The sequence below is a fragment of the Pteropus alecto genome, unplaced genomic scaffold (assembly GCF_000325575.1).
Source record: "Pteropus alecto unplaced genomic scaffold, ASM32557v1 scaffold3, whole genome shotgun sequence".
NCBI lineage: Eukaryota > Metazoa > Chordata > Mammalia > Chiroptera > Pteropodidae > Pteropus > Pteropus alecto.
This window is the reverse complement of record NW_006442484.1, coordinates 40,925,849-40,944,395: the sequence shown is the minus strand read 5'-3', so window position 1 is coordinate 40,944,395 and position 18,547 is coordinate 40,925,849. Positions and strand designations below refer to the sequence as shown.

At 36.4% G+C, this 18,547-nt stretch overlaps 1 non-coding gene and 1 pseudogene across 1 annotated transcript; both read right to left on the bottom strand.

Moving 5' to 3' along the window:
* Positions 1-6,723: 6,723 nt before the first annotated feature.
* LOC112470791 lies at positions 6,724-6,839 on the bottom strand (annotated as a pseudogene).
* A 9-nt stretch (positions 6,840-6,848) lies between these two features.
* TRNAV-UAC lies at positions 6,849-6,921 on the bottom strand. The gene has a single exon. It is a non-coding gene; the product is annotated as a tRNA-Val (tRNA).
* Between the last annotated feature and the right edge of the window lie 11,626 nt (positions 6,922-18,547).

Genomic DNA, 18,547 nt, shown 5'->3' with positions numbered 1-18,547 from the left:
GTGTCATTTCCAAGAACTCTAACCCCAGGCCATGAACTTCTTTTTATATTTTTCTTTTAACATTTTATAGTTTCATGTATTACATTTAGATCTACAACTCATTTTGATTTAATTTTTGTATATAGTATTTTTTTTTGCACATGGCTGTCCAGTTGTGTCAACACCATTTGTTGAAAAAACTATCCTTTCTCCATTGAAATGCTTTTGCATCTTTCTCAAAATTAATATATATTTGATTTTTATTTTTGAACTCTATTTTGTCCTATTTCTTTTTTTAATTGTTTTTAAAGTACAATGGTGTTATTTATTAGTTTTTTCCCCCATTTTTTACAGCTTTATTGAAATATAATAGATGATTAGTTGTTTATATTTACAGTGTACAATTCAATGAGTTTTCAATTATAGATGGCATGCAATAATATATTAGTTTCAGTTGTATAGCATAGTGATTAGAGATCTATGTAACTCAAAAGGTGATGACCCCACTAAATCTAGTACCCTTCTTCCCCCTTACATATTTATTACGATATTATTGACTATATTCCTTATGCTATACTTTATAGTTCTATAACTATTTTGTAACTATCCATTTGTACTTCTTAATAATCTCTTTGCCCTTTTCCACCAACCCTTCCAACCCCCTGTCTGGTAGCCCTCAAAATATTCTCTATATCTATGAGTTTGTTTCCGTTTTTGTTGTTGTTGTTGTTTATTTTGTTCTTTAGATTCCATATGTACGTGAAATCATGAGGCATTTGTCTTTCTCTATCTGACTTATTCCATTCAGCATAATACTCTCTAGGTCCATCATACAATATCTTTTTCCATTCCCTTTTAGTCTGTGTGTGTCTTTTAATCTGAAGTGAGTCTCTCGTAGACAACATATGTGAGGGTCATGTTTTCTTATCTATTCAGCCACCCTATCATTTGGTTGGAGCTCTTAATTCTTTTTCATGTGAGGTACTTGTTGATAGATATGTAGTTTTTACCATTCTTTATTCATGATTTTGATACATATTTTTCCTTTTTCTTAAAAAAGTCCCTCCAACATTTCCTTTAATACTGGCTTGGTGATGAACTCCTTTAGCTTTTTCTTGTCTGGGAAGCTCTTTACCTGTCCTTCGATTCTAAATGATAACTTTGTGAGATGAAGTAATATTGGTTATAGATCCTGGGTTTTTATCACTTTGAATATTTTGTGCCAAGCCCTTCTGTCTTGCAGTTTCTTTTGAGAAATCAGCTGCCAGTCTTATGGGAGCTCCCTCGTAGATAGCTAATTGCTTTTCTCTTGCTGCTTGTAAGATTCTCTCTTTGTATTTAATTATGATATTTCTTGATGTGGGCTCCTTTGGGTTAATTATTTTGGGACTCTGAGCTTCCTGGGGTTGTATGTCTATGTAACTTCACCAGGTTATGGAAATTTTCAGTCATTATTTCTTAAAATAGGTTTTCAACTTCTTGCTTTCTCTTTTCTCTTTCTGGTACCCCTATAATGCTAATGTTGTTACGTTTGATGTTGTCCTATAAGCTCCTTAAATTATCTTCATTATTTTGGATTGTTTTTTCTCTTTGCTATTCTGTTTGGGTGTCCTCCACTACCCCATACTCTGTATTGGTGATTCAATCCTCCACTTCATCCACTCTGATGATTCCCTCCAATATACAATTCATCTCAGATATTATATTCTTCATTTCTGACTGGTTCCCTTTTATAATTTCCATCTCCATTTTTATGTTTTTTAATCTCTTTGTTAAAGTTATCACTGAATTCATCTACACGTCCCTAGGTTCTTTGAGCATCTTTATAACCAGTGTTTTGAACTCTGCATCTATCTGGTGGATTGCTTGACTCCATTTTTGCTGGAGCTGTGTTCTGTTCTCTCATATGGGACATGCTTCTTTGTCTCCCCATTTTGGCTGACTTTCTATGTCTGTTTCAATGTGCTAAGCAAAGCTCCTAAGTCTTCTGGTCTTATTAGTGTGATTTTGTGTAGTTGGTATCCAGTGACACAGTCCTGAGAGGGATCCAGCTGCAGGCCAAGTTTAGCCCTGGCTTGTGCCTCTCTGGGGCAACCTGGTAAGATTCACCAGGCAATTCATAGGTGCTGTACATATAGTTGCCTCAGGACGCCACACCAGAAACTGAGGCCAGGTGCCACCAGTGCAGGACTTGGAGCAGCTCAACAAGGGGCATAGGGCACACCAAGGATATCACTGGATGTCTGTTCTATTTTTTGCCAGTAATACTTTCTCTTGATTTATTGTAGTTTTGTAGTAAATCTTAAAGTAGGGTAGTGTCATTCTTCCAACTTAATATTTCTTTTTCAAAATTGTTGTAGCTGTTCTAGTTTCTTTGCTTTTCCATATAAATATTAGAATCAGATTGGCTATATCTATGAAAAATCTTACTGGGATTATTATTGGAATGCATTAAACCTATAGATCAATTAACATCTTTACTATATTGAGTCTTCCAATTCTTGAACATAATATGTCTCTCCAAATATTTAGGTCTATTTAAAAGTTATTATTTTGAGGTTTACAGCATACAGTTTATATAAAACTTTTGTTTTATATCTAGATATTTCATTTTTTGGAGTTATTTTAAGTGGTATTGTGTTTTAAATTTTAGTATTGCTTATTCCTATCATATGAAAATATGATTCATTTTGTGTGTTGCCCTTATAGCCTGTGATCTTACTAAATTCATTTATTAGATCTAGGAATCTTTTTGTAGATTGTATGGGTTTTCTACACATTGTCTGTGAAACAGTTTTATTTCTTCCTTTCAATCTGTATGCATTTTATTTTATTTTTTTTCTTGTTTTATTTCACTGGCTAAGAGTTCTAGTATGATGTTGAATTAGAGTTGTGAGAGTGGGTATGCTTGCCATGTTCCCAACCTTAAAAGGAAAGCATTCAGTCTTTCATCAGTAAGATGTTAGCTGCAGATTCTTTTGAGGATGGCTTTTAGCAGATTGAGAAAGAGCTCATCTATTCTTACTGTCTTGACAGTTTTTATCTAAGATGGATGTATCAAATCTTTTTCTGCATCAGTTGAGATGATTATGTGTTTTTTTTTTCTTTAGGATATTAATAGCGGATTATATTGATTGATTTTTAAAATAAAGAATGAGCGTTGCTTTTCCCAGGAGAAATCCCACCTAGTCGTGTTATGTTTTTGTTTTTTATGCTGCCTGATTAGATTTTGTAATATTCTATTGAGGATTTTTACATCTTTGTTCATAAAGGTTATTGGTTTATAGTTTTCTTGTACTGTTTTTGTCTGTTTTGGTCATCAGGATAATACTGGCTTCATAAAATTAGTTGAGAAGTGTTCCTCCTCTTTTATTTTCTGGAAGAGATTGTGTAGAGTTGGTATAATATCTTCTTTAAATGTTTGGTAGAATTCACCAGTGAAACCATACAGATCTGGAAATCTCTTTTGGGAAGAATTTTCAAGTATAGGTTCAATTTCTTCAATAGGTATGGATAATTCAGGTTATCTTGTTCATGGTGGATGAATTCGGTATTTTGAGATTTTTAAGGAATTAGTTCATTTCGTGTTAGTTTTTTTATTTATGTTTGTAGTACTACTTTATTATTCTTTAATAACTGTAGAGTCTGTAATTACATCTTTTTTTTCTGGTGTTTATAATATGTGTTTTTCTCCCTTTTTGTTTGTTAGTCTTACTAGTGGGTTTTCAATTTTATCGATCTTTTCAAAGAACTACCTTTTGGATTTATTTTCTCTAGTGGCTCCTCAACTCACCCCCCACTTTTTTGGTTTGATTCATTTCAATTTCACTGATTTCTGCTTTTATCTTTATTAATTTCTTTTTGTGCTTTTAGTTTATTTTACTCTTCTTTTTTTAGTTTTTTTTTTAAGATGGAAGCTTAGCTTATTGATCTGAGACCTTTCTTCTTTCCTAATACAAGTATGTAATGATATAATTACCTTATAAGCACTGCTTATTCTGTATATCAAACCTTTTTATATGTTTTATTTTTATTTCTATTCAATTCAAAATATTTTCTGATTTCCTTTGAGACTTCCTTTTTAATTCATGGATTATTTAGAAATATGTTGTTTAATTTCCAAGTGTTTGAAATTTTTTTTTCTTGCTGTCATTGACTTTTGGTTTGATTCCTTTATGGTAGAGAACTTTGTATGGCTTTAGTTCTTTTACATTTGACAAGTTTTATTTTTATAAAATAGTACATATTCTTTCTTGATTAGTATTTTATGTGCATTTGAAAAGAAGGCAGCATGTTGTGGTTGGGTGGAATGTTTTGTATATGTCAATTAGATCCAGTTTTTTGATGGTGTTGTTTAGTTCTATATCGTAGCTGATTTTCTGCCTAGTTCTTTTGATTACTGAAAGAAGAGAGTTGAAGTTTACAACCGTGATTGTGGATTTATTCATTTTTCCTTCCAGTTTTGTCAGATATTTTTTCATGTATTTTAAAACTTTTCATTAGGTGTATGCTCACTTGTTATGTGTTCATGATGCATGAACCCTTTTTTCTTTATGCTATGTCCCTTTATATTTCTGATAATTGTCTTAGTTCTGAACTACTTTGCTATTAAATAGCCACTAAAACCTACTTCTTTTAAAATTAGTGCTTTCATGGTTTATCTTTTATCATCATTTTACTTTTAACCTACCTATATCTTATATTTGAACTGATTGTCTTGTAGACAGACTGTATGTAGTTGGGTATTGTTTTGCATTCATTCTGACAGAGAAAGAAGACATTACATAATGAAAAAGAGATCTGTTCACCAAGAACACATAACAATTTTAAGGGGTACATGGCAAATAACAAAGTGTTAAAATACATTAAGCAAAAACGAACAAAACTGGGAAGAGCAATAGACAGATTTACAATGATCGTTGGAAACTTGAACCTTCCTCTCTCATTAATCAATAGAACAAATAACCAACATTTCATAAACTTTGAGTACCCAGTAGGGTCAGGCTGTAGTTTCTCACCAGCCCACTGTGGGTTGTGGTTCCAATGTCAGCTCAGTTTTTAAAGCCTTTTTAGTGCTACTTGTATCTTTCGTGTCTTTGCCATCCAATGGCCAGCAGAGGAGCTGAGCAGTAGTTTATTTATATTTCAGTTCTCAAAGTCTGGTATGCCATTGAGGGCCAGATCCATGCATGTGCCACTCAGAGATGAGCCTAGGAGTCCATAAACTACTTTATTTGGTTGCTTTTCCTAGCTCCTCCCTTTCTATGATCTCTCCACAATTTTCTGGTCCTCTGGGGCTCACCTTTTTGGCCCTCTAGCCAAAAAGTTGTTTTTAATTATCTAGGTCTGCATCATACTTCCTATGATTATGTGTGTGTTCAGGATTAAGTGGTGGGAAAACAGAGAGAGGGAAAAAAACACAGGAATTTATGCTACTTTTTGAGACCACACTTGATAGGAGAGTAAGGTTTGGTACCTCAGAATTTCAGGTACCTGCAGCCTCTACTGCCACCACTGTCATTGCTGCCACTGTTGCCATGGGATTGTCTGGGTTCTGGGTCATAATAGAACAGTGAACAAAGAAAAAAGATGAATTTCTTTTCTCTTGCAGAACTTTATGAATCTCCTTGAGTCAAAACTAGAGGGCTTCTCTGGAGCACTCTCTGTGCACCTCTAGGTGCTCACTCCTGAGTTTCAGGCTGCCTTAAGTCCAGGCCAGAGATACTGGAGAGAACAAAAGGGGAAACTCAGAATTGGTTTGGTGATACTTCCAATTCTGGTCTTCTTTCCAAATCTTCCTGCTATCATTTACTTTCAGTGTTCTCAGATGGGTGGTCCATGCATTCTATCTAGGTTTTATAGCTGTGTGACTCAAGTGGGTGATGATCTTGGTGAGTGTCATATCTTTTTAAAAAGTAAATTATTTCATGCTAAGAACCCTCCTATCCTTCATTCGCGCATTTAGCGATATTAAATTTTGTCATATTGATATTGACCTATGTCTTTTTCATCCATTGTATTTCATCTATTCATTGTTTTAATGAATACAATTGCAATAATAATTCCTTGTTTAACATAACTTCAACTAAGTCATTGACTAAAACATTGGCTAGACTAAGACTAAGAAAAGAACCTTGTAAGAATGTTATAAAAGACCTATAAGTTTATTCATTCATTCATCATGTTTTATTAAGTGCTTTCTATATGCCAGATACTTTCTAATGCCCTGGAGAGATGGAGGTAAAATAAAATCTGTTGACAGGAATCCAGAAAACAATGTGCTTTGGGTATTCCTCTTCAATCTTCAGTGAATGCACTTAACTTTACTAAATCAACATTTTTTTTTAGTCTGGGTCAGGCTCCGTGATGCGTAGAGAAGACATAGAAGTGAACAAGTCTATGACATTCCTGTCATCATAAAGTTGTCAGTCTTATCTGTACTACCATATTGTCATTGGTTTACCCATTTTGCCCACCAGGCTTTCAGGAAAGACTTTGTCATGTGACTTTCTGAAATCCCTAACTTAAATCAGTGATCTATCCCTGATCCACCAATGTAGACATCCTATCAGGAAAGAAAAAAGGAAAAGAGGTTTATTTGTGAAAATTGCTCTGAGTTATTTTGTTTCTTTTCTAAGTGCTAACAAACACTACGTTTAAGCTAGGTTATATTTTCTAGAGCCTGATATCAGCTAATCGACAGAATTTATTTATTTATTTATTTATTTATTTATTTATTATTTATGCCTACAGTACCTGGTCGTCCTAGGTGGTCTCCCATCCAAGTCCTAACCAGGCCCAACCCTGCTTAGCTTCTGAGATCAGACATTGGGCTTGTTCAGGGTGGCATGGCCGTAGACCACGGACTGTGGCTCCACTGGGGCACGAACCCAGGACCTTCTGCATGTAAAGCAGACGTGCTAACCACTACACTATGGAACCACGTCTATAATCGACAGAATTTAGAATCCATTTTTTCTCCTTTCAGAAAATCAAGGTATTTGTTGATCTTTAATTTTAACTATTCTCTGCCAACTTAAACTTCATCCAACTCGTTTTCTCTTTTGATGGATCCCCCTCTGTCTTCTGTTGTCCATGTGCTCTCTGTTATTAGACTTTAGCTCCATCTCTTCCTTTGGTTATAGTTTCACTTACCTCTCTTAGAAGCTTCTCTAGAGGGAGGAAGTGGACAATCACAGTCAGAGCAATTGATCTTTAGTGAGTGTGGAGGTAAGAGAGAACCATGGTTGATATTTATTAGTTGTATGCACACTCTTGGTTTGACTGTGTTTCAAGGCTAGGAAAGTGGATGCATATGGAACTGTTAGCAGAAAGGATTTTTTTTTTCAGGACACAAATTGATTTGAACAGAAATTATTTAAATTTTTGAAATATGATAGCACCTGTTCCTATTATGGGCACTTTCTCAGTGCTCCTGAAATCCAGGTGAAACTCTAATATGGAAAAGTAATAACTGTTCAAGCCAAAAGCTCCTCTTTTCTCTCTTGTAATGATAGCATGGTAATCTCCATACAATGAGAATTGATTAATACCTTCTCCTGTTGGATTTAAATGTCAGCGATTTCAAAAGGTCTGCTAAATCTTATGATCCAGCCATTTTTCCATGACAGATATAACTATTACCTTACTACAAGATACTTTAGAACAGCACAACAGCAATAAGAATAGCATCAACAACAAAACTCAGTCTCTTGCAAAATCCTAATTCCACATTTAAGCTGCGCAAACTCAGTACTTCCAAATAATTGCCTTACACTGTCCTCCCTTTTTCTCTCATTTCACAATATTGGACTTTCCCACTAAAATCAATCACTCTTTGTCTCAGCTCATATTTTCCTATGTACAGGAATTAGAATGGTTCTGGACATTTAATTAGCCATGAATCCCTCTCTAAAACATAGAACATGTCAGCCTGCTTTTGTAAACCCCTGATGTTCCATTTTGCCTCAGTGCCTTTTTTATAAACCTAATTGTGTTAATGCACTGGCATATTTATTGCTCACCTTTTCACCTTTTATTCTGATTCCTGGCTGCCCATGGGGTCCTTTCAATCGATCAAAACCACAGTCCCCTTGTATAAGAAAGGTCACATTTACTCTAACAATGGGAACCCACAGCCATATGTTGCTTCGTCATGAGTCACCAAGGGGCACATCAAAGCAAAGACTGAGACTTGCATGGATCCCTCTTGAGTTTTTACTTTCTCAGTTCAGACACAGAGGCAAAGGAATGATTTAAAAAAAAAAAAAAAAAACTTGACTGCTGCCTCATACTTACTCTGAGTCCTGAGAGGGAAAATGGAAGTCATTATTACAAAAGAATATCTTTTTTTTCTTCCACTCAAGCTTAAATTAGAATTTTTCTGAACATGACCCTAACAAGAAAAGAACAGAGTAGGAGAGGAGACAGCTGTGAGAATTCAGCTGCTGAGGTCCACAGCCAGCAAGAAACATGTGGAGGATGTGAATTTTGCCACATTCTAGGTTAATTTGTTTAGCTTTCCCTCCCTCTCTTCTTCCCTCCTTCCCTCCCTCTCTCCTATCCTTCCCTTATTCTGTAGAAGTTTTAGAAGAAGAAATAATAAACTCAGATGCCTCCTAGGTATATACAAGGTTTAAGAACTATGAGAGACGGGAATGTGTGTGAACTGGAGAGCATGGCCCCATCTGTAAGAGGTTGCCACTGCTCACTCTCAGCATATTCTAAGCAGGAGTCCAGGCCCAGTGTGTCAAGATTTTCCGAGTTTTCAAGAGAAACAGGAAATCCAGATTTCCTTCAAGAAAACCTTCCAAATTTTAAATGTCGACAACTAACTGAAAGTTTTAAAATCACCACATGGAAAAAATGATAAAAAATGAAAAATAAAATAAAATCACTTTATGAAGTGGATCTGCAGTCTGAATTTGACCAGCACTTACAAGGCATACAAATCTCCACTGTCATGAAGTTGAGAGTGGAGCTGGAGAGGTCAGAAGAATTACACTACAAAGCAGTGAGTGGTGAAGGCCACATGGTAGAGAAAATAATTATGGTTTCAAGAAGAGAGATTAATCTCAACTGGGTAATCAAGGCTTCCTTAAAAAGCTAAGATTTGACTTAAGCCTTGAAGAATAGGTCTTGAAGATGAGGAATTTAGGTAGGCAGCAATGGAGAGAGAATTAGAAACGGGAGAGAAGGCATAAATAAAAGCACAGAAGTAGGCAATCTTAGGGTGAGTGTGGAGTACCATATCAAATGGGAGTAATCAAATGGGAGTTTGCATAAATCTGGAGAGATCTGAGTTAGATTATAGAGGATTCTAAAACCAGACTCAGAAGTTAAATTTTATTAACATTCAATTGGCAGTGGTGAGGCATCGAAGGATTTCAGAGAAGTGACAAGGAGAAATGTTTTAGGAAAGTTATTTGATATCTGTGTGTAGGAAAAGAAGAAATTAGAGACTATAAGCAGAAAACTAGACGCAATTAAAACAATCTAGTCATAAACTAGGAAGAAGTAGTGGTAAATGAAAAGAAGAGATGGATAGAGAAAATCCTGAGAAGAAAGCATGAGCAAGACTAATGGGGTCTAAAATGTGCCAATCTATACCTGATATGTTCCTGTCTACTCTGGGATTTGGCTCTCTTCTAGCCAAGGGAGAATGTATGATGAGGATTCTGTGGGGTGATGGTGGTAGAATGTGGACACCAAATAGGATAGTTGAATAGCTGGCTTCCTGGTCTATAATCTTACTAATTCATATGCTACTGGTATCTGTTCTGAAGCTTATGGGAGTCTTGTAGGAATCCAGGATTGCTGCAAAAGCATCGGGTAGGGTACAGGAGGAGTCTGGTGGAAAGATAGGTGTCCCTTTCTAACCAGCAGGGGCCACAGACCACAGGAACCAGGATCATAAGGTGAATAAGGCTCGGATACAAAAGTGTATAGGTTTTTATCCTTACATTCATGTATGGACGAACCACAGTTAATCATGAAAGCACTCTATGTACTGTCTTAGTGTTCCTTTTAAGGGCTTTGACTAGTCAGTCAGATTTTGAATGGCAGATATCAAAGTCAAAATCCACTTTGATCTTGGAGGGTGTTGAACAGGATGTTCCAGAAACATGAAACAAATATATATATATACATGGTCTAATATTGTCCAAAAAACTGTTCCTATTTTTTTCTATGATTTTTCTTGTCTTTTCTTTCTCCTGTCATTAAAAAATATTTTAATTGAAATATAATTCACATGCCATAAAATCCACTCTTTTAAAGTATATAATTTAGTGGCTTTTAATATATTCACAGAGTTGTGTAGCAATCACCACTAATTCCAGAACATTTTCAGAATTTAAATGGTTGAGTCATAAAGTAACTCTACATGTAAAAGAACTGCCAAACTGGTTTCCACAGTGGTTGCACCATTTTACATCCCCACTAGCAATGTATGAAGGTTTCAATTCTCTACATCCTCACCAACACTTGTCATTGTCCTTTAAAAAATTATTATTATTATAGCCATTCTGATGAGTCTGGTGGTATCTCACTGTGATCTTGATTTGTATTTCCTTGGTGGTAGTGGTATTGAGCATCCTTTCATGTGCTAATTGGCCATTTGTATACCTTCTTGGAGAATGTCTATTCAAATTCTTTTTCCATTTTTTTCTTTGGGTTATTTGTCTTTTTATTGTTGAGTTTTAAATCTTCTGCCCTTTTTGCAGGTTTTACTTTTGTGCAAAAAAGGATTGTCCTTTTGTAGATATTGCCTGTGAATCCTTTCCTTTCTCATGGTAAATTGATCAGTCAAGCAATAATTGGTGTATTATTTGGGTCTTTACACCATTAATAGCAGTTGGTTCCAGTTTTCAACATCTTTCCACATTCCCAGAACTTCAGAGTTACCAGCAGCATCTAGGCAGCACCTTCTAAGAGATGTGAGTTCCAGTCTATGGGGCCTCTCCTCTGAGTTTTTAGGTTTTCATGACTCTAGCCTCTTCTTTTTATTCTCCCAGTCTTCAGGGTGATAGATGCTTCCTGCAGTTACCATCTCTATATTACCTCAGACTTCCTTTCTTTGCTTTTTCAATTTTCTAAGATCTGTTTAATTAATTCCCTATATTAAAATATCTCTTTTGAAACATCTGGTTTTGGTTTCCCGAATGGACCTTGTCTGATATAATTGTTCAAGTGTGTTAAGTTATTCTCCAACTCTTAAAGATTCTAATTTGGCTTCTGCTGGGCTAAGCCTCTAGCTTTAGTCCAGAAGTTAGTGGCTTTTTCACAAAGTCAGTTGATTTGCTACATCCCTCTTGCTGGCTAAAATAAAATACATCTCTTTACATTTATTTTGGACAGGACGGCACCTTAAAATAAAGAATGTCAACGTCTAACATGTCATTCTGTATTAAGTCTTTATTAGGTACCAGAAATGGCTTTGCTTGGAACAAATCAAAAGAAAAGGTGGAACCCTTCTTTCAACATGGGTTCATCTCAGTGGCACTTGTGAAAACATTTCCTCAAAGGACTTGAAAGTTTCCCAGACCAAGAAAAGTTTTGGCTTTGGGCTATCTCAATTTTGCAGTTAGGAGCCTAAAACCTGACAAAAAAGGATTCTGGACACTGGTATTTAATGGTATCAGTCCTTGTTGACTGATAATCCCATTAGATCTGGAAGTATCTTTCAAATGGTTGTATCCTTGAGGAGCCAATAAGATTATCAGTATGAAGAACATTCTCCTGGATTCTTGGAAGAATATTTAAGTTGTGACGAAAAGGATCCCTCAGCCCTAATGGGGATCCTCAGCACCTTTACCCTAATGTTTCTGTTCAGGCACAACTCTGTCTCTAACGGCAGAGACCCTCATCCTCCCATTCCTAGAGCCACATCCCTCTCTAACCAACCCCCAGCGGCTACTCAGACTTGCTGGATTGTAGTGCTGTAAAAGGGTTTACCTTACGTAGTCATCACTAAATAGAGAAGAATGACCTAGTTTTTCTAGAGCCATAGGCTCACTGCAGCATATGGGACAGAATAAAAAGCTTTTCTGGAGAAGAAGAATGCTGTTTCAGGCATCATCTGATGATCAAATTTATTGTCTGTACCTCACAAATAAACCTAACCAGGAGGGATTCCTCTGTGCATTAAGGAAGCACAGAACTTGTAACTTTCTCCTACAACAAACCAGTCCCCCATACACAGCCTAGAACCCCCAGCACTCACCCACTTAGGTATAGAAGGATGTCTAGGGATGAGAATCCAAGTACCTGAGCAGTCTTGGCTGGGGTCCTCTAGAGTCTCTAGGATTATCCTCCAGCTCCAGGATTTACTCTGGCACAGGAGGAATTCTTCTGGCCCTCCCTTTTTCGCCCCTTCGCCCTCCCTCTGGGAGTCGTTCCAGGTTTCTCTCCCAGTCCTCCTAGCCCTCCCATCTCTCATCATGCCATGGTGGCCTGGTAGATGTGCCCCAGCTTTCCCTGGCTTCCGCAGCTTCCACGGGAAGCCCTTTCTTTCAGCCCCAGAGGTGGGTCCAGGGCCAGCCGGGAGACCTGGAAATGCCACCAAGCCATTCAGCAACCCTGTCCTGGAATAAGAGCCTCAGAGGTGGTAAGGCAGGGTCGGGGAGATATACCAGACCTGTGGGGTGGGCCAGTGACAGACTGAGAAAGGGCTCGGGGCCACAGGAGCCTTGTGGCAGAGGTAGAGCCCCTGATCATGTTTCATAAGAAGAAACTCTCTTAGTTGACTTTCCAGGAAAAAACATGTGGCTTCTGAAATCTCATCAGACACCAGTTCTCCCCAATAGAGGCTTGGAGTGAGAAGGCTGGGAAAGAACTAGTCTCTCTGAGAGTCCATGGCCAGAACAGTGTTTTCTGTATTTTAGCATTTTAGGGCAGTTTATAAAGCAACATGTTTATGCTCCTGCCTGGCCCATGTCACGTCACAAACTCACCAGCACCCCAACAAGCCTCCCTCTGTGGTCACTTCACACTCACAGGCTCACAATGGTGACTTAGTACCTCATTATTTTTCACTGGATTTACATATATGGCCACCCTTGGAGTCCATTTGAAAATCTGTAAAATAGTATGTCATGTAATTGTGGGATTCATTTTAGCACCCTCTGTCCCACTTCCTGCTTGTTCCAGTGCTAGGTCCTGGTTGTGCAACTGAGAACAGTCTTGTAGGACAGAATATATAATGTGGCCTCTGAATTTATTTCATCATATCTAAGATTTGTTTATAAAATTAATCGAATTGCATTGAAGAAATTGTGAGGCTATTCATGCTTAATGATTTTGAGAAAGAATATGGATATTTTTAAGGAAGCAGATTTTTTAACCCTGATTGTTTAAAATAATTGAATTTCCTAGAACTTTAATATTTATCCACTTTTTAAAAACTCGAATATCATTGTTTCAGTTCCATTTAAAAAATTTGTTGTATGTCTAAAATGAGTTAACTTTTTACAGACACAGTAAGACATTTTAATTTAAGGCAGTTGTTTTTCAGTTTTGAGCAGACCGACATTATGACAGAATCAACCTTTGCTCTGTGCTTTCAGCCTGGTCAAAAAGTCGCTAAGTTTCTCAACATTTAAAAAAATGTTTAAAGATATTTTTACAACTAATGCCAATATAAAGTTATGAATAGATAAATAGTCCATTTATATAGAAATTACAATGTTAATATTAGTTAAGTGATATATAGCCTAAAAATAAGCTACAGTACACTATACATTAATCAAATTAGGTAAAAGCATTCTTTTTAGAAAATTAGTGATTATATTAAAATACCAATGAATTTTTAACTTCTATTTGAAAAGTACTTGAAATGAAGATAGCTATAAATGTCTTAATCAATTGACGTTTTCTTACTTGATAGGAAATTCTTGATGACAAGGTTATGCTATTATGCAATTACAAGTGACCATGTTCTTTAGGACAGTACTGTGGCTCAGGAGTACTTAATTCTGAAAGCCTTGTTCAATTTGGCAGGATTTTAATTGAATGCATGTGATGCTAACATTTCTTAATAACATTTAATTTAGTTTCTTAACAACTATTTTTGATAATATTTAAACCACGTTGGAATTTATTTAATAAAATATACAATTTTTATGAAAGGAATGGCTGTAGAGATTAAATTAGATTTATTGTTATGAACGAATGAATGAATATGGTTTCCACTGCAGAAGAGAAAAGTACTGCGTACATTAAATGAAGACAGTTAGCATTTAGCTACTTTAGGGAGACACTCCTTGGAAGACATTTATTACATTTCTCTGTTTAGAAAAAATTATTAGCTATATAAAAAGATTTTTATTTTAAGCAGAGACATATAAATTTACATTAAGGGGAGCATCTCCAAAATAATCTAAATCAGAATTCAGTCATCTTACATATTTATAATTGCAGATTGATTAAAAGAAAAGATCTAAGTGAAAAGTCTATTCATCTAGTTTAGAAAAATATTCCTTGAAGAATTAGATTTTTAAACCAGCTGTTCTACTTACAAATGTATTAATTCACATGCTAAAAAATTCTAATGGTACAGAAGGTATAGGATAAAAAGAAAGTCTTTCTTCTGTCCCAGATCCCAATTTCCCAGTCTTCCTCCACCAGAAGGCAATTACCGTTACAAGTTTCTTATGTATGTTCCCAGATATATTCTATATGCATGTATACGTCCTTTTAAAACCATCACAACAGTGAAGGGGAGTATCTCTCAAGGTTGCATAATTTAATGACATCATCAAAGCCCAGGTACTTTTGATCTTTACTCTGCTATCCTTGGGATGTCGACTTTGTCTTCAGGTTGACTGCCTTCATGATTGCTAGATGGTGCCAGTAAATATAATTGTCTTTTCCACATATCCAGAGGGAAAAGAGGAGACTGACTTTTCATCGCGTTTCTGTTTAAGAAGCTCCTCAACAGACTTGGGTTTATTCCTCTTCCTAAAAAGTCACAACTAAAGGAAATGGTTGGACTAATTAGGTTTACCCTTTGGGGCTGGTGCTGAGATCAGACTCCTCTAAAGCACATTGCCAAGGAGAAATGATAGATATCTGAACAAAACCATAAGATAGTTGCAAATACAGGCAAATCTTGAATTGTTTATCTGAAACACAGCATTTGTAATACTGACATAAACTTATATTAAGAAGATTAGTAAATGGAACCAGGTTAAACATTAGGGCTGACTTCACACAGAATTTGTGTGACTCCAAGCTGTACAACTCATTTACCTAATTTGCAAATAATACCACTTAAATCCTCTTGTAGGTGGGTATTTAAGACCTTGGACACATTCAGTCTGTGCTAGGTCACCCAGCATTTCCTGAGATGCTCAGCAAGCCGCAAATCTTCTAAGACAGAATTTTCTTTTATGTTCACTTCAGCTGAAACATCATCTCTCTTCACCGTTACTCCTGACCCTGCTGTGAACATTTTTACCTCTTGCTTCCATTGAAGATAAAGACCAAGCATTAGCCATCAACCGAGTAAATTATTTTCTATACATCTTTCTGGGGCTGCGTAGCTACAGGCACACAAACTCTTTTGATGTTGATGGGAGAGAGGAAGCCTGACCTTTTTGCAGATGGTTGCCAACTTGTTTCCCCCTTCACTCTATTGCTTTTCCCTTCTTGGCCACAGAGTTGCTTGCTGTTTCCATTGGGTTCTTTGTGGACCCCTGTTTTCCAGGCCTCTCTCTTATTTCATGCATGTATTGTACTAAGGGTAAATAAGAATCAGGCTGGGCCAACATTCAGTCATAACTTAGATATGTTAAAATTTAACTTTTTTTTTTCTCTATAACTGAACCTGCCTTTTCCACGAGTCCTTGTTTCCTCTAATAGTAGAAAACCCTTGTAAGAGGATTTATAAATGTAAGTTGAAGCTGAGATTCTAAGATGACAACTGACCTGTGGCAGAGTAGATTGTAAGATCACTCAGTAAGATTTGTCACATGTCAAGGGAAGTTTCTAAACCTTTTTCATATCAAAGTTCTAAAGGATAAGGCTGGAAATGGGAGGGAGGATTAGATAGAGGATATCTTGAAGGAAAGCTCTGTTGTGAGCTCTCCCTGCCTCCTTTTCCCTCATCTTAAGTCTGATGAGAAGAGTTCCTCAGAAACCTTGATATGTGTCTAAAGCAGTTCAGGGGTGGAGGGTGACGGTGTGGACTGATTTTTGACTGAAAAATGTAAAAGGCAGGGTTGTGGACTATTCAACTGATCCAAGGTGTGAGTGAAGGATGTATGTGAGTTTCCTTGATCAGATGTGGTCATTGGAAGAAAGAACAGGACTGGGGCTCTTTTAAATCTTGCCCAAGCCTGGCTTTAATGATGGGAACCCGAGAGAGACAATGACTATGGAATGCTGAGGTGGAGCAGCTAGCTAGAGGAAAATGCATCCATCAAGACTAGAAACAAAATTGAATATTCCCAGTGAGAATTTCTGAAGGGATTCACAGGAAGAACCATAAATTACAGAGCCAGCTTTAAACATTTGTCACACCAAAGGGCAAGGACCATTTTATGATAGTCCTGATCCAGTAACAACTTTCCTGTTTCCCTCTCTGCTCACCTATCCCTTCTTTCCTCCTCCTGCTTTGACCCTTGAGGAGTCAGAAGACACAGCTAGGATGATGGTAAGGTAGAGGTTGAAGCCTCGGGTAGGGAAATAGGATTATGTTCCATTCTTTGGTTAACCTACCAACAAAGACCACAGTTGAGAGGGGAGAGGTTTAACTTAAATCAGATTCAGTGTTTTGGTAATTACTTAAGATTGCACACTTTCATTTCCTGACTAGAAACTTTCTCTGCAACTTGATGTAATCATTGAGGCTTTTTATTACCTAAAATGACCAGTAAGTCCTGCCTGAATTTCATCCAAGGTGAACCAAGAGAAACAAGGAACAGACCTCTCACTTGCATTTGAACTTCCCTCATCTCCCGAAACCCAGGAAGGTCTTTTATTCTCTTTGTAGGGGTAAAAAGCTGCCCTTACTTTCTATATGGCACTGTTGGTATGGCTAATATAAAATTCTATGCTTAGTCCTTTTGGCTTTGGCTGAGATCTTGTAAATCAAATCCTGTGCAATTCAAAAAAAAATCACTGTCCCTTCTAAAGCACTTGCAACTCAGTCTCTTTGCTTTTGCTTTGACACCGTTGTGTCTTCTGTGAGCTGATGAAGCAACTCAATTGGCTTTTTTGTTATAGGCTAGGTAGGTAGGAAGCCTCTAGGAAACTAGGAATTACTAGGGGTTATGAGACCAAAATTGCATCAGTTTGCTATTTAAAAAATATTATTTTGCCTCACATCAATATTAGACAGGCCCATGGCATATATTTCCACTGGTCTCCATTTGGTTTATAATGTAACAAGGAAGGGGATGCCATTTGTAGGTTCGTCTCTGAGTTATACAAGCAGGTGTACAAATATCATTTTACTCTACTGCAGCAGTTGTGACTAGAGAGGAATTATTGCTTCCTTTACTTTATGGACTTGTGAGATCTCAGAGGAGCCAAAAAAATAAAAATAAAAATAAGTAAAATCAAAGCCAGATGGAAACACTAGAGGAAGACTTTTATTATTGATCAATATAGCAGTTTTAAATGCTCATCTGAACTTGGAACATTGTATGTTAAGAGTCATCATTATCTCAGTTATGGTGCCAGGAGCTCTTTTTCTATCCAGTTCCACAGATCCTACTCTTGTGGTAAAAAAATAAGTGAAGTTTAGGTGCAGAAGAGCAGTGTCCCCAATACATATAGTTTTTGGCTCTAGCTCCTCAAGGAATATGGAATAAAATGGTTCCATCAGAATTCTGGAACTAACTTTATATACTATTAAACACATAATAGTATTTACTACTGTTATTGAATATGGATTGACATTTTAATGGTACAAAACTGGGAAAATGTTATTGGCCACACTCCTTGAAAGATCTTTGATAAGATGTACCATTCTCTCAGACTTTTACCTGGACAACAGTTACCTATCCATTAATTCCTTCATCTCAACTTGGTATAAATATAGTTGTTGTAGGGAACGTTTTGTGCTTCAATGAAAAACTATGCACTATGTAGGGGACACCTTTTCATGTTATTTGATTCTGATTCTATGGGAGCCATTTTATAATTCTCTAAATTGTAGATAACTGATAGAAATGTAAAACAATTATCTATAGATATGCAAATTCTCAATTTACAGTTCTCCCCTACTGTGAAAGAAGCTAGTTTTGCCTCTATTAGCACATTCATTTCAACATTTCTCTACTCCATGTAAATTAGTGCTTTCTTGATTTCTCCTTTGAATTGGTTGTAACACCTCCTCAGTTTTCTCATTGAGTTAAATAAAATCTTTAACAGGCATTCATTTTATATCTGTATGAGAGTCATGATCTTACCTTTTTTGGAAAATTATCTTTTAAGAGTATATTGTCAAAATATTAGTGTCTAGCAATCCATATGTTGCTAAACAATGACATGAAGCTGTGGTTATTGTAGCAGAGGTTTGATGTGGAACTATGAGTTTTTAATAAAAATTTCTTGGTCGTTT